Below are 16,620 nucleotides of genomic sequence, written 5' to 3' on the forward strand. Positions count from 1 at the left end.
GAAAGAAAGAAAGAAAGATTGATTAGAAGTGCTTAGTGGCAGAGCACTTGCCTAGCATATTTGAGGTCCTGGGTCAGTCCCTAGCATGTGTGTGCACATATAGGAAAAAATGGAGGGAGGGAGGAAAACAGAAAGAGATAGACAGACAGACAGAAAGGGAGGGAGTGAAAGAGAAGGGAAGGAGAGAGAGGGGAGGGGGACTGGTTACAGGAAAAGGAAGCTAAATTGAAGAAAAATAAAATATTAAGTTGCCAATAGTGCAGGTGGGGCCCTCGATATTACACCAAGATATGATGGGTAGTGTGCTGCCAATACTGGGTTCCAGAGCTGTGCCCAAGGGCCTCCCTTTCCTTTCCTCTTCTTCCTGATGGCTGGGTGCCAGGCTGTATCCACACCCCTGTCCAGGCAGAGGTGGTGCATTCTGGTGCTCTCAGCTGTGACCCAGCCCTTCTATATTCCCTAGGGCCTGTCTAAGCTCTGAGGCCTTGGACATAGCCACTCTGATCTGCTGGACCTTGCCTGTAGGGAGAAGCCTCTGAGAATGGAAATAATGAGCCTCCTTGAGCCTCTGGAAGGAGAATAATGCAGCCAGCATCAGGGGCATCGTAAGAACCAAAGAACACTGCTGACCTCAAGTCCAGCAGTAAGAGGGCCTCAAATCAGCATACAAAGAGCCAGAAACAGCCAAGGCTACGGTAGATAACAGCTAGAGAAATCAGTTAACCAGTTAACTAGCCCTTATCACAAAGTACTAGTCATGGAGACAATACAGGGCTAGACAAACACAACAGCAGAACAGACCAGAACATCCAGGGAAGTCACAGGATGGGACGTCTGGTCTAAAACCATGGGGCACTGGTGAAAGGATCATCTTAATACATGGTGCTAAGTCAACTGGCTATGCAGGTGGGAAAAGACTCATCTTGACCTCTACCTCACACTGTACACAAAAACAAATTCCAGGAGTACTGAAAATCTAACTGAAAGGTACAACAATGCTTTTACAAGAAGATACAATAAAAAGAGCACATCCAATAAGTAAAAGGAAAAGAACTTAGTTTCATTGGTCATTAAGGAAATGCAAATTAAAACTCTAATGAGGTACCAGTTTATCCCCATGAGAAAGGCTAAAGTGAAAACCACCATTAACACAAAAAAAATTCTAGCACAGATAAGGCTCTGGTTTCCATCCTCAGCACCACAAAAATACACAAAGAAACAAACCAACGTGACCCAAGTGGAACTCTTCTATATCAGTGGTGGGACTATAAATTGGTACAGTAACTTTACAAACAGTTTAACTATGTCCAGTAAAGTCAAACAAATGCAAACTATATTACACAGTAATTCCACTCCTAAGAATAGGTTCAACATAGACAGAACTTCACAGAACATGCTGGGAGGTGGAGGAGAGGTGGCTGCCTGACCCATGCACAGCTATGCGCTCCTTCCTGCTTCCTCAACTCTGGCCCAGCCTGCTCACCTGTAGAAAATGGTGAAGGAAATCATTTACCATGCTTTGGGGGTCAAGCCCAGTACTTCCCAAGAACTGAAGAAAGCTTATAGGAAACTTGTTTTGAAGTACCACCCTGGTAAGAATCCAAATGAAGGAAAAAAGAATCCAAACGAAGGAAAAGTTTAAGCAGATCTCTCAAGCTTACTAAGATCTCTCTGATGCCAACAGAAGGGAATTATACAACAAAGGAGGAGAACAGGCAATTAAGGAGGGTAGAGGAGGTGGTGGTTTTGGTTCTCCCGTGGATATCTTTGGTATGTTTTTTTGGAGGAGGAGGAGGAGAAGGAAGGATGCAGAGAGAAAGGAGAGGTAAAAATGTGGCTCATCAGCTTTTGGTTACCTTAGATTTATATAAAGGTGCCACAAGAAAACTGGCTCTGCAAAAGAATGTGATTTGTGACAAATGTGAAGGCCGAGGTGGTAAGAAAGTTGAGAGGCACTGGAAGGCAAATAAGAATTCATCAGATAGAACCTGGAATGGTTCAGCAAACTCAGTTAGTGTATACGGAGTGCCTGGGTCATGGGGAATGCAGAAACCCTTAAGATAGATAGAAAAGCCCCAACAGTAGGAAGATCGAAAGAAGATTCGAGAAGTTCATATTGACAAAGGCATGAAAGATGACCAGAAGACAACATTCCATGGTGAAGGAGACCAAGAACCAGAACTGGAGCTAGGAGATATTATCATTGTGTTAGATCAAAAGGATCATGCTGTTTTTACTTGACAAGACCTTTTCATGTGGATGGTTATATAGCTCACTGAAGCACTGTGTGGCTTCTAAAGCCAATATCCTCTTGACAGCAAAACCATAGTCATCAGCTCCCATCCACGTCAAGTTGTCGAGCATGCAAACAGCAAGTGTGTTTTAAATGAAGGCATGTGAATTTATTGTAGACCATACGAAAAGGATAGTCTAATCATTGAATTTAAGGTAACCTTTTCTAAAAATGGCTTTGTCTCTCCTGATAAACTCTGTTGGAGGGGCTGAGGATTTAGCTCAGCGGCATAAGCACCTGCCTTGCAAGCAGGCAGTCGTGAGTTCGATCCCTGGTACTGATAAAAACGAAAAAGACAAAACAAAAACAAAGACAAAAACAAAAAACAAAACAACAACAAAAAAACTCTGTTGGAAAAACTCCTACCTGAGAGAAAAAAAGTAGAAGAGACTGATGGAAGTAGAACTGGTGGACTGGTGGATAGGTAAAACTAGTGGACTTTGATTCAAACAGGACAGAGACACCATTATAATGGAGAAGCCTGTGAGCATGACTAACATTACCCCAGAGGCAGTGTTCCGTGTCAGATCTCTTAATGGGGCCAGGAAATAATACTCACTGCTGGCATTTAGGGCAGTAATGAATGCGTGAATGACTATTATCACCATATGCTCACTCCTGGCTATTGTTATTGTTTCAGAGTTCAATTATAGTAGTGTTTTAAAAGTTAAATGAAGAATAAACACAAATACAAGAGCTCTGATTTTGCCCTGTATAGATGATGACTTCAGGATGCAAGACGAAATTTAATACCTGTAAAAAGTACCTAGCCCTGGTGTCTGTTAGGACACACCCTGTAACTGATTTCAGGTGTATACATGGACAAACTTAGTCTGAAATGCTAGGTAAATGTGTTGACTTCAGTGTATGATGCTTGTTAAGTTATTGATTAAAATAGTATTTAGCTAGCAATCAGAAAAAGGAATCAGTTTGCGGCAGTGCTGATCTATAGTTACTTGCATTGCATTAAGTGGGACTCATTGTGATGCCTCTTCATTCTACTGCCTCAACTATTACTTGAAGGTGGCATAAATATAGCATGTGGTATCAGTGATAGAAATGATACCTTTCTAAAGAAGAGTGTATCATAATAATGCTGCTTCTTAAGGGCCTGTATTTCTAGGATTGCATTCCCTTCTGTTGTGCCATCATTTTCAATATATATATATAAAACTGTGTTGACCATTCCTGGTTATATAGTTTTTCCCTTCTCTTTGGACCATGATAAGCCCTTGAGTTGTGATTTCAAAGGTGGGTAAGTTTGAAATTAAAGTGAAGAGACTATATGGAAAGGTAATTTGCATGCATAATATAAGAAGGTGTTCCTTAGGTATGTTACAGGCTTACTCTAATGCATTTGATCGAATGCTCCAAAGTAAATGTAATTTAATGGTAACAGTATAGCAAATTATGATGAATAGCTTTACCTGTATGTTTAAAAAGGTCATATGTTCACATGCTTAAATCTGGGCATCAAAATTTAAGCAATTGTTGAAATGTATGCACGTTTCTTTAATATACTGATTACCAAAAAGAGAAGAACAGGTTCGATGTAAATGCATGTTTACACATTTACCAAAAACATATTTGAGAACGTTTTTCACAGTGGTATTTGTCTGATGTTAAGGACAACCCAAATGTCCATCAACAAAAGAATAGACAGATACGTTACACATTCATATACCATAATACCAAACAATGATGAGAATGAAGCCAGGAATAGCAGTAAAGTCTGTAACCCCAGCTATTTGAGAGGCTCAGGTATTAGAATGGCAAGTTCAAGCACAGCCTGGACAACTTAATGAGACCCTGTCTCAAAAAGAAAAGTGCTGGAGATGTAACTCAGTGGTAAGCACTTGCCTAGCATGTGTGGAGCACTGTGTCAATCCCCAGTACTTCAAAAGAAAAGAAATCAGCAGTGTTTCTATATTAACAGAAAGATGTCTGAAAAAAAAATCAAGAAAACAATCCCATTTATAATAGCTCCAAAATCAAAATGAAACACTTAGAAATCAATTTAACCAAGAATGTAAAAGACCTTGAAAACTATAAAACACTGAGGAAAGAAGCTGAGGACAAAGCAAATGGAAAGATGTCCTGCATTTATGGAGTAAAAGAATTAATATCGTTTCAATGTCCATGCTGCTCAAAGTGATCAGGCTCAGTGGAATTCCGATCAAAATCCCAGATTCTTTTCAGAGATAGAAAAAAAGAACTCTAAAACTTATATGAAACAAGAAGAATCCTCAAATACAAAACAGACAAAGTTGCAAACCACAATACCTGGCTTTGAAATATACTACAAAGCTGCAGCAATCAAAACAGCATAGGCCGTGCTTATAGCTCAACAGCACAGCATCTGCCTGGCAAGCATGAGGTCATGAGTTTGATTCTTGGTACAAAAACAAAAACAAAGTAAAAAACTCCAGCATGATATGGCATTAAAAGATACATAAACTTGGTTTAGCAGTGTAATACTTGTAAGCCTAGCTACTTGGGAGGCTGAGACAAGAGGATTCTTAAGTTTGAAGCCAGTTTGGGCAATTTAAAAAATGGCTTGACAGTGTAGCTCTGTGGTCAATCACCCCTTAGTTCCACCTCAGTACTAAAAAAAAAAGAAAAGAAAAGTGAACTATATAGACCAATGAAACAGAATAGAGAGACCAATAATAAATCCACACACTTATGCTCAATTGATTTTTAACAAAGGTGTCAACAGAACACAATAGAAAGGACAGTTTGTTCAACAAGTAGTGTAAGAAAGCCAGACAGTCACTGCAGAAGAATGAAATTAGATTCTCATTTCATAACATACACAAAACTCTACTTGTGATTGCGGTGTAGCTCAGTGGTACAGTGTTAGCCTAGCAAGACAAGGCCCTAGATTTAATTATTAGCACCACTACTAAACAAAACCAAAAACAATATAGATTAAAGACTTAAACTTAAGGCCTGACACTGTAAACTACTAGAAAAAAAAAAGTAGGGAGAAGCTCCATGACACTGGTCTGGTCCATGCTTTTTTTATTTTTCATTTTTTTAGATATGATTCCAAAAGCACAGCCAAGAAAGCAAAAGTAAAAAATGGAATTACATCCAACTAAAAATTTCTGCACGGTATTGGAAATTCAACAGAGTAAAAGGTAACTCTACTGAATGACAGAAAACATTTGTAAACCATCCGATAGGGAATTAATATCCAAATATATAAGGAAATTGTATAATTTAATGATAAATGACAAATTGCCTAATTAAAATATGGGCAAAGAATCAGAATACTGACTAGACATTTTTCACACTAAGATATACAAATGACCAATAGGTAATGAAAAAAATACTCAGTATCACTAATCATCAGGGAAGTGCAAATTAAAGCAAATGGACATACTATCTCACATCTGTTAGAATGGCTATTATCACCATTACAGGTGGTGGTGCACACCTGTAATCCCAGCACTCTGGAAGGCAGAGGCAGGAGGACTGCCATGAGGTCAGCCTGTTCTACAAAGTAAGTTCAAGGCCAACCTGAACTGGATAGTGAGATCTTGTCTTAAATAAAACAAAGAAAGAAAGAAAAAAGGCTGTTATAAGATGAAAAATAACAAGTGCTGGTAAAGATGTGGAGAAAAGGGAACCCCTGCACCCTGTTGGTGGGCATATATAAATTAGTACAGCAGAGCCAAGTGTGGTGGCACATGCCTGTAATTAAGCTCTCTGGCAGGCTGAAGCAACTTAGCCTTATTTACAAGACCTTGTAAATAAAAATAAAAACAAAGCAGGCAGTGACCTGGGGATGCAGCTCACAAGTGAGAGTACCAGCACCATGACCAAAACAAAACAAAACAAAACAAAAAGCTAGTTCAGCCAGCATAGAAGATTCCATAAAAAATAAAAACTAGAACGTGATCAACAGCATGAGTGAGCCTGGAAGAAGGTTATGTTGTAAATGAAATAAGCCAGACACAGAAAGACAAATAAGGCATGATCTCACTAACATGTAGAATGTAAAACAGTCGACCTCATGGAGAGGAGAAGAATAATGGTTGCCAGGGGCTGGTAGGCTGGGGAGATGCGGTTAAAAGATACAAATAGTCAGAAACATAATTTCAAGAACTCTGTTGTAGAACATATGACTATAGTTAATAACAATTTTTTTTCTTTTTTGTAGCATAGGGACTGAACCCAAGGGCAGTCTCCCACTAAGCTTCAACTCCATGCCTATGTTTGTGAAGCTGAGAGAATGTCAGGCTTAGTTGACCAGGATATCCTTAAACTGGCAGTCTATCTGCCTATGCTTCCTGTATAGCTAGAATTAAAGCTATGCACCACAGTTCCTGGCTTGTATTGTATGCTTGAAGATAGCAATCTTTAAGAGAAAGAAAAAAAAAGGTCAAGGTTTAGGATAAAGCTCAGTGGTACAGCCCTTGCTTAAAAATGTGCAAGGCCCTGCTTTAGATCCCCAGCACCACCAAAGAAACTTGCTAATTAAAAGTAAAAAAGTGGGCTGGGGACTTCTGTTAGAATGGCTAGCATAGCACTTCAGCAGCATAGCACTTGCCTGGCAAGAGCAAGGTCCTAAATTCAAATCCCAGTACCCCAAAAAGTAAAAAATAAAAATCAAGCGGTAAGTATGTGGAGAAATGTGAAATTACTTAGTTTGACTTGACTGTTTCATATTGTATACTTATTTCAAAATACCATATTGTACATGATATATATACATATAATTTTGATTTGTCAATTTAAAAATTTTTTTTTACAAAAGGAAAAGCAGACAGAATTCATTTACAGTGAATGAAAACAGGATGCTGAGAACTGTGTTAACCAGTTTTGTTACTGTAAAAAATATCTGCGATAATCCACAGCTAAGGCTTATTTGGCTCACACTGTTGAAATTCCCTGGCCAGGGAATTTTGAATTTCAGGGAATTTTGAAGTGCCTGGCCGGGTTGACCCCTTGCTTTGAAGACTCAGGTGGAGCTGCTAGATGACCGTGGTGAGGGGCACGTGCTACTATGGCAAAACCACCAGCCTCATCATGGCCAAGAGGAAGAGATGGGGCCCCAAACTCCTCTCTGAGGGCCACTTACTAATGACCCAAAGCCCTTCCACCAGGTCCTGCTCCTAAAGGTGCCACCACCTCCCCAGAGGACTTCCCTGGCAGTAAGTGTTTAACACGTTGGTCTTTCAGGGAGGTTCCAGATCCAAACTGCAGCACCACTTCTGGGGAGTGGCCAGAAAGAAGGGAATCAGGGGGCCTTGGGAGCTCTGTAAAACTGTTCCTCTATCTGGGTGGTGTTACCATGGGTTTAGTCACTTTGAAAATCTACTCATCTCTGCACTTAGGATGTATGCACTTTGCTGTAGATCACTTATGCTTCAATGAAAACTTCAAAGAACACAACAAAAAGCTAGAAGTCACCCGAGGTGGAAGGGAGGCTGAATCTCCTGACCCAGGCCTCTCCAGAACTGGGCTTTTCACAGTGGTGGCCCTGTTGTGTTTGGTACTGCATGCATGCATGGCACTGTATGTTTGGGTAGAACAAGCTTGCCGTGGAAAGAGTGCCAGGCTGCTCAGAGCACTGGCCCTAGCCTGGCCTCATCATGCACAGGTTGTGTGACCTTCTACTCATCTCCACCTCCATCTGTCAGGACACCTGTGGCATTCAGAGTTCTCCAGTCCAAAAGAAGGTCCAGAAGGAGTGGTGTCCTTCTGCGCCATCCAACAGTGTAGTTTCTTCTGTGTCTGGGGAGGAGGTGACAGCCAGCCTCAGGCTGCCTTACAGGTTCTTGACCCTGAGAAGAGTAGGCACAGTGCTCAGAGGAAGGAGCAGAGCAGACTCAGAGAGGCGAAGGACATGGCAAAGGGTTCCGGATGAGCTGTGGAGAATCCCAGTTGGAGCTCCCGGTACATCCAGTGCAAGGATCAGGCTTTGTCCTGAGGAGATGGACTGCTGAGGAAGGTGCTGCACTGTTGTCAGAAGATCCATCTGTCTTTCTATTATTGCTTGAATATGGTTTGCTCCCCAATCTACTCCCCAAAAAACCCCTCAGGTTGAGGTTTCTTTCCTCCACATGGCCTTGGTAAGGGTTGGAACCAGGCGGGAGGTGTCACAGAAGTGGAGCCCTCATGAATGAATGCCTTGGTTGGGAAGATGGGCTCCCTACCCGAGGTGTCTGGCCCCTTTTCTGGTTTTCATATGTCTCCTTTCTCTCCTGCTCTTGGCTATGAGTTGAAGCTGCACGAGGACCACACCCAACGTAGCTGCCCAATTTTGGACTTTCTGGTCTCTAGGACCATAAACTAAAATAAACCTTTGCTTCTTTACAAATCACGCAGTCTCAGATGTTCTGTTACAGCAGCACAAAACAGACTAGAATACTGCCACATGGAGGAGAGGGAGAGAAGGATAAGGCTGGGGCAGAAACCCTAGAGGGGAGGCCACAGAGCCTGAACCAGCAGCTCACACCCTGATGGAGGGCAATGGGGCTACAGGGGCGGTAAACCCAGCACGAGGAGCCCTCAGGTGGTGGGTGAGGTGAAATGGAGAGCGTAGCAATGCCTACGGGCCTCTGTGCCCACTCCCTACAGTCCTCCGTACCAGAAGCCTGGCAGGAGGGCAGCATTCAGTGCCAGCTAAAGGAGCTAACAATGCCTCACATCCACAAGCTGACAATTGAGGCCTCCATTTGAAATCCTCACTGCTCCCCTCCCAGCAACACACACATACACACACACACACACACACACACACACACACACACACACATACACACACACCACTCTATAAACAAGGACTGCACCTTTATGCTGCTTTCACACTGTCATTGTCATTTGTACATGTTTGCTGACACCCTTTTTGGGCCAGCCCTGAGCAGCTGAAGGAGTGTAGTGATGGTAGTTTCAAGGCCACCCCAGTCAGTGTTTCCAAGAGTGAGGCAGGGATTTGGGTAGAGAGAATGCTGGTACCACAGACAGACCCTTAAGGGCCAGCTCCTGAGCGGTGGGAGGGTGAATGGGACTGGGGAAGCCAGGCTGGGGGCAGGGGCTTCTACTAGAGACAGAGGGAGCTAGGGGCATGACCAGGAGTCAGAGGCTGATATGGTGACCCAACTCTGCAAAGACCAGGGCTGCAAGTGTGATGGCTGACAGATCATTTGTGTTTTCGTTTTTGTGAAGGTATTCATTGCCTGTCACCCTTTATCCTACTCATTTCCCATCTTCCCCATGGCCACCTTTTTAACAGTGTTCTTAGTATGTCTCTTTGTCCTGTGGAGGGCATATTGTGACCTCCCAGGACCCCATGTTCCATGTGCCTGCACTGAGAAACTGAAAGCAGGATGGGGAGAGCTGGGCTTGGGCCAGGGCCACCTCAGTCTCCTGGCTCCTGGGCCGCTCAGGGCTCCAGGCCCAGGTTCCTGCTCGAGAGCCAAGGCAGCCTGGCTCCATGAATCACTCCAGCCAACGCCAGGCAGGCTGGCACCAGCTCTGGGAAATCCTGTCTTTCTCCTCCCTCCCCTCTCCTTATCATTTCTGTGTATGTCTAATTCATTCTCCACCCAGCTGTGGAGTGATTTTTTTCTAACATGCACAGCCAATCAGGTGGCTCCCTGCTAGCCAACACAGAGGACCAGAGGGCAGAGCCATGCACACGGCCCACAGGCCTCCAGCTGGTCCTGTGGAGATGGTGGGGGCTCTGGAGCACAAACGTCCCCCACAGCATAAGGAAAAGAGCTGGGCTCTGGGCCTGACTCTGTGTGGCCCTGAGTCACGAGGCCTGACTCCACAGCTGTTCCCCTTTTGGGTTTTGGAGCTGGGTCCTGCCTAGAATGTCATGCGGAGGAGGAAGCTGGAAAGCATCTGTAAGCAGGGTGGACAGGGGAGAGGAACCTCTAAAAGGGAGATCCCAGCCTAAAGTTCCAGTGGGACTTGGGCAGGAACAGGAATAAGCCAGGAGCCCAAAGGGCTTCTTCCTTAGGGTTAGCCTTGGTGACCAGCTTGTCATGGCCTTGGCTCTTAAAGATTTATATCCCAAGAAAGCCTTCAGTCACTGACAACCCAGGACAGTGGGTCACCCTAGGCAGCTCCTAGCCCTGGCCACATCCCGCAAAGAAGGCACAAGGTTGGGGACAGATGCACCTGAGGACCCCCAGCAATGATGTTCCTGCTCTTACCAGGGTGGGTGGAGATGTGATGCCTGGACCCCGTGGCACTGGTGCTGCTCACTCTCTGGCAAGGGACACACCTGACAAAAAGAATTGATCAGGTCACAGAGCCATTTCTCTGTCCTGCTGTGCAGTGTGACTCCAGGCAAGCCCTGCCCTCTCTGGCCTGTAGGCTCTCAGCATGAAATGGTGGTGAGGGAGACACTTCTCAGTCTTTTCCAATCTGGTGGGTTTGTCACCAGAATAGCATCTTTCCTCTTCTTCCTGGATGGTAAGTCTGTGATCCTAGCACACCTGCTTCCAAGACTCAAGGTGTGAAACCTAATGACCTATGGTGCCCATTTCTCAGACAGTGAAACTGAGATTCCTACCCTCAGCTTAAGCTCCTTCACAATCTTAGAAATGAGTTGTGCTGTTCTCACTGCACAGATCAGGGACAGAGGCTCTGAGGGGTAAGAGGAGCATTTAAGGCAGAGGCAGAAGCCTGGCCCACCACTCTTTCCTTAGGCCAAGACAGAGATGCCTCACACCTGGACTTTCTCTCTGCCTGGCTAAGAGGCAGTGAGGAGCCAAGCAGGTTCTGCCCTAGACCTCAGGAGGGTAGAAGATCTACTCTAAGAAGGAGGAGGTCCTTCAGACAGGGCCAGGAAAGCTGCATGGAGGAGGTGGCATTTGAGCAGGCCCCCACAGGGTAGAGTACAATTTTGAGATTGAGGTGGAAGGTTTTTTGGGGAAAGACATCATTTAGGCCAGAACGGAGGATGGGGTGCAGGACAGAAGGAAGAGAAAGGAGGGACTAGCACAGAGCTACTGCCACAGACAGGTGGTGGCAGATTCTGTAAGCCAAGCTAAGAATGTAGGGGTGTGACACTATGTGACAAATTCATAAAATACTTAACAGGAAAGGAGGCCCAGAGTCCACGCTGATACAGGAAGTGGGATCAGGCTGCAGAAAAAGGCTGAGAGAAGCATGGACCAATAAAGACTCATGCTGGGATGGGCCCATGGCATGCAGGTCTCTGCCTAAGGGGCTGGCTGAAGTCCCTCCTTGGAGGCTCACCCCTTCCTAGGACGGCAGACCTGTCTCAGGGTGAGCAGCATGTTGATCACCTTTCCAGGTTGCCTGCACTGCTCTCAGCCATGTCCTGTTCCTGCCCACAGTAGCCTTGAAGGTCAATGCCCCCTCTCTATGCCCAGGCAAGGTGACAATCAGAGACTCAGAATGGCTGGACGGCCTGGAGATGCCCTGTGCTGCCCACATGCCCATCCTTAGATGGCTGAGGGAGGAGCAAGGTGGTTAATTTCTCTGGGCTTCTGGCTTCTCCTCTGTGACATGAAAGCTTTTCCCCTCCACGGGCCCAACTTGTTCCTCTCACTGCCCTCCCCTCACTTCTGCTCCAAGCAAGACTGGGCCCCAGTAAACCTTAGTACTCTCATCTGTATCTTGTCAGGTGATGGTGAGGCTCCAGTGTCCCTGCTTGGAAATGCCATTACTGAAGGAATGTCCAAAATGAATCATACTCCACCCTGAAAGACCTAGTCAAATGCAGGTTGGGATCCAGTCACTGGGCAACCTATGGTCACACATCACCTCACCCCTTCTCCCAAACATCCCTGAGCTCTGGCCACCATGGCTCAGGCTGGGCCCCAGGGTCAGTGATGCAGCAGCCCAGGCCCTGCCTGCAAGCTTTCTGGCTGAGGGGGTAATGGGAGATACACCCAGACACACAGAGGAACCAGGGAACCAGGACTGCGGCTTGGGAAGCCAGCAGCTGTGGGCACCCTGGATTGGGGGCAGGGGTAGAAGACTGGGCACAGTGCCTGGATGACACTGCGTGATGCCTGCAGCAGGCTAAGGAATGGCCCCCAAAGATACATCCAAATCTCTATAGAACTTCTGACTGCTGTCTTATATGGCACTAGGGACTTGCAGATGTGATTAAGGATCTTAAAATGGAGAGATTATCCTGGCTTATCTAGATGGGCCCTATATGTAATCACAAGTATCCTCATAAGAGGGAGACAGCATGGTGGTACGTATGTATGTAGTGTCAGCCTGTCTGTCTCGGCTGGAGGGTACGTGCTTAATGAGGCCATGGGCTCAGTCTCCAAGGGAGGGGAAACAGAGGGAATCTGACCAAGGAAGAGAAGAAAGCAGTGTCAGAGGGAGCAGAGAGCAAGGTGAAGTGCTCACAAGAATGCCAGCAGCCACCAGAGCTGCATGAGACAAAGAATGCATTCTTGAGTCTCTAGAAGAAAACAGCCTAGGTTTCAGCCCCATAAGACTCGTTCCAGACTACTGACCTCGAAAACTCTAAGAGAATTAACTGTGTTGTTTTAAAGTAGTAACTCTCTGGTCTTAGGTTATAGCAGCAAAAAGCAAGAAATACTTTTTTTTTTTCTTTTGAGACAGGGTCTGGCTGTACACCAGGCTGGCCTCAAACTTCTGATCCTCCTGCTTCAGCCTCCCGAGCATAGGGTTATAGCAGTGTGTCATAAAACCCTAACTCAAAATACTGTTCCTGAAGAGCAGTGGGTGATGGGTAAAGGAGCCCCACCCCTCCTGCTCAGGAAAGCCACCCTGGGGATGAAGTCATCACACCTTGAATTGCTTCCATGTACAACAAAGTCCCCTTGGACTTCACATCTTGCTGTTATCCCACCTCACCACCAGCAGTTATTACCTAGCAGCGGGGGTCACCATGGCAGGGACTAGCTAAGCAGGGGCAGGGCGATCAGGCCGATAGGCTCTCAGTCCTTGTCCATCATCCCTGGGCACACCTGACAGTGCTGGGCAGCTGCGTACCAACGGATGAGCTTTGGTCTGTGCTGGCCACAGACCCTTCACCCGTAGCTGACCACATGTCCTGCTGTGACAGAAAACCCCAGGGCACACCCTCAGGGTCCCTGTACTTCAGTTGCTAGCACCCCATGTCCCCAGCCCTGGGAAAGCTGGAGTGGACACAAATGTCTGAACAGCGAGAATGGGGAGTGGTAACTCAGCCACTCCAGGGCAGCACACACACACATTCTGCAAATTTCATGTCCAAGCCTGAGGGCTGGCTTTTTCAGACATCCTGGATTTAAGGCCCAAAGGGACTTGGCCCATTTTGCCTTCAGCAAATAGGGAAAAGCAAGGCTGAGGCCAGAGGAAGTCAGCAGCTGCCTGGAATGGAATGAGGCAACCCCAGGACAGCTGCTGGCAGGCCAGCAGAGGATGCACAAGTGGGGGCCTTGAAGGCCACGCTGGGGGCCCAAGGCCTGCTGAGGAATGTCCTACCAAGGAAGGAAAAAGGGGCAGAAGAGGTGTTTGGGGGATTTGAGGGGAGGCTGGGAGGGGCTCTAAAAGCACTCAGAATGCCTGAATAAATGGGGACAGAGACAGGGAAGGGGTAACAGGACCAGCTGCAGACAGACCACCATCCAGACAGACCACCACTGTTGCCCGGCCACAAAGTTCCATGGGAAATGAGCCATGGAACCTGACCTCAGTAGCCAGGTCCCAAGTTTGCCACGGAGCTCCTCAAGGAGATGTTCACATGATATACTCTGGCATGCCCAGCTGTCCCATGCTGCCTCTTCCTAGGCAACAAGAGGCCAGGAGACTTGGTCAGGTACAGAGAGACCACTTGGGGTGTAGGCCTGCAGAGATCAGCAGCTCCCCTCACCCACTGAAGCCACAGGAGGCTCTCACCTCAATGGAGAAGACACCATTGAGTTCCACTCTTACTCTAAATTAGGCCCCTCTTTCCTCTTGGCCCTCTCCTCTGTGATGGGGCAAATGTGATGCTGATTGTCAACTCCTATTCATAACGGCTACCAACACCAAGTACTAGTGAAGTGTTTCTAGTAACTTGTTCTGACTTCATCATCATTCCCCAAACCCCTGTGCTAGGCAGCTTTCATCCCCATTGTGTACACAGGAGAACTGCCACAAGAGATGCACTACACCTCAAGGTTGCAGGTAGACAGGAGAGTCAGGGCAGGACTCAGAAAGAAGACAGGTCCTGCAGGTAGGAGGATGGTGGAAAGTACCTACCTATTTACCCTCCGGGAGATCCAGGGGACTCCTGCTTGGGGACAAGTGCTCAGGGCTATGCTGAGAACTTGCAAAGAAGGCAGAGACAGGACTAGCCTTAGAGCAGAGTCCCCAATATCCACCTCCTCGCCATACCTTTTAAACACTGGATCCAACTTTGAACTCATCAACTTCCCCAAGATCTATTCACCCAAAGTGGTGGTTCCTGTTTCAGAGAGCACTGCATCCATCCTTCCTCAACACTGGGGCCCTGTGTACTCCAAGGCACCTCTCTGCCTCCTCTAGAGGCCTCTATAGGTGCCCCCCTTCTCTCCTGCTAAGCCTATCCTGGGAAAGACACACAGAAGAGAGGACAGGGAGCCTTTCTCCTCTAGGGCCTGCTGCTCACTGTCCTGGACAGCAGCCCCATTACCACCACCATAACCATCACTATCGTCACCACCACCATCATAGCCAACGATAGCCTTGTCAGATATATACCTGCCTATGTAATTCTGACCCGCCAAGCCAGCCCTCAGTCTCACACCTCCAAGCCTTTGCTTGTGTTGTGCTCTGGCCTGTAATATCTCCCCCTTCGTTTCCCTTTGGTGAACTCCTTCCAGACCCAGCTCTAATGACTTCCCCCAAATCCCAAGCAAAGATGGGCTCCAGCCTAATTCCCTAGGGGTCTGGGTGGGGCCTTATTGCAGTCCCATACAGCTCTCCCTCAGGCTCCTAAGGACAGATCCCTCTGTCACAACACTCATTGCTGGCACCCAGTTCTGACCTGGCCAGGGGCAGCAGCAGCTGTGCCCACCTATCCCAGGATTCTGGATGAGGAGCAAGGACTGGTCCAAGGACTATGAAAAGTCTCAACCTTGCCCATTAGTGATGCCTCCAGGATCATGCTTCACTTAGTTGCCCTCAACACTTGTCTTTCCAGGGCTGGCCCGGGGAAGGATCCCAATTCTGCCTCCAAAGTCCTGGGAGGATGGCTCACTTCACCCCACAGTGATCCACTCTCTTATCTACGTGAGGGTCTGGGTGAATCCCCCACCACACTAGCCAGGAGGGACGTTGGCACCTGTTAGCGATGCCCTTCATCACCTCTAGTCCGATAGGTGGGTCTCCCTGACACCCAAGCTTGAGGGGTACAGGTGAGAACCAGGAGAGGATTAGAGAAGAGCCATTCTCTGCCAGATCCCACCCTATCCCGCCCCACCCCCAACACCACACACAGGCTTGCCCTCGCCGAGGAGAGGGGCCACCATCGAACCTAGGGAGGAGGGCGAAGTGGGCGACAGGGCTTGGACAGCCTGGGCTTTGGCCTTGTCCCCTTCCCCAAGCGGGGTGCAGAGGGTGGCACCCAGAAGGAGCAAGGGGAGGGGTATGGGCGGAGGGGTAACAGGAAGGGGACTTACAAGGAAGAGGAGGAAAACCGGTCTTGTCGCTAAGCGGGCCACAACAGCTTTAGGAAAATGACTCCGGAACACCCAGGGAGCGGTGGAAAAGGCCCCTTGCCGTGGGCTGAGGGGGAAGATGGGGTTTAGCACTGGGCATTGGGACCGATCTTCAAGGCCCCGCCTCCGCAGGCCTGGGGCCGCCGCTTACCTCCCGCCCCCGGCCGGTGGGATGTGCAATCCCCTACTCCGATCGCCTCCGGAGACTGCACTGGCTCGCGCTGCACCTGCACACACACCCCTGAAACACAAGCACGCGCGCTCGCACACGCCTCCCTCGGCGCAGCGCCTCCTACCTGCCGCGGCGGCTCCGGGGACGCAGGCACCGCGCGGCTGCTGGAGCGGACGCTGGACCCGGAACGCCGTGACCGCCTGCGCTGGCCAGAGATGCAGCCCAGGAGGCCCTGGGTGGGGCCGGAGCTCAGGCTCTCTGGATTCTGCCTACCCCGCCTCGCCCCACAGCCTCCGCCCATTGGAGGCCAGAGGCGTGGTCTTGGAAGCTGGCTGGGCTGCGCGCATGCGAGCTGGCGCTGCGCGGTGGGGGCAGGCGCGCAGCGAGGTGGCCGTGGAGTGGCTACCGCTGGCCAAGCTGTGCCTGTGAGTCTCTTTCCTCCCTTCAGCAGTGGCCAAGCATCCCCGGAAGCTCTCCCGGGCGGAGCTCAGCCTGGCAGCCACCCGAGGGCT

At 47.9% G+C, this 16,620-nt stretch overlaps 1 protein-coding gene and 1 pseudogene across 6 annotated transcripts in view; one reads left to right on the forward strand and one right to left on the reverse strand.

Moving 5' to 3' along the window:
- Capn5 (calpain 5) overlaps positions 1-16,396 on the reverse strand; it is a 54,562-nt gene extending 38,166 nt beyond the window's left edge. Inside the window, exons 1-2 of one of the 6 annotated variants that reach the window (XM_063256439.1) lie at positions 16,233-16,326; positions 10,468-10,538 (exon numbers count right to left, since the gene is read on the reverse strand). The gene's annotated coding sequence lies outside the window, so the exon portion shown is untranslated. The other 5 variants (XM_063256441.1, XR_010049832.1, XM_003468538.5 and 2 more) reach the window with 5 other exon arrangements.
- LOC100734062 (dnaJ homolog subfamily A member 1-like) lies at positions 1,493-2,829 on the forward strand (annotated as a pseudogene).
- Positions 16,397-16,620: the final 224 nt, after the last annotated feature.

Source organism: Cavia porcellus, unplaced genomic scaffold (assembly GCF_034190915.1).
Source record: "Cavia porcellus strain 051 isolate PalLab524CR breed Dunkin Hartley unplaced genomic scaffold, mCavPor4.1 scaffold_9, whole genome shotgun sequence".
In the NCBI taxonomy this organism is placed as follows: domain Eukaryota; kingdom Metazoa; phylum Chordata; class Mammalia; order Rodentia; family Caviidae; genus Cavia; species Cavia porcellus.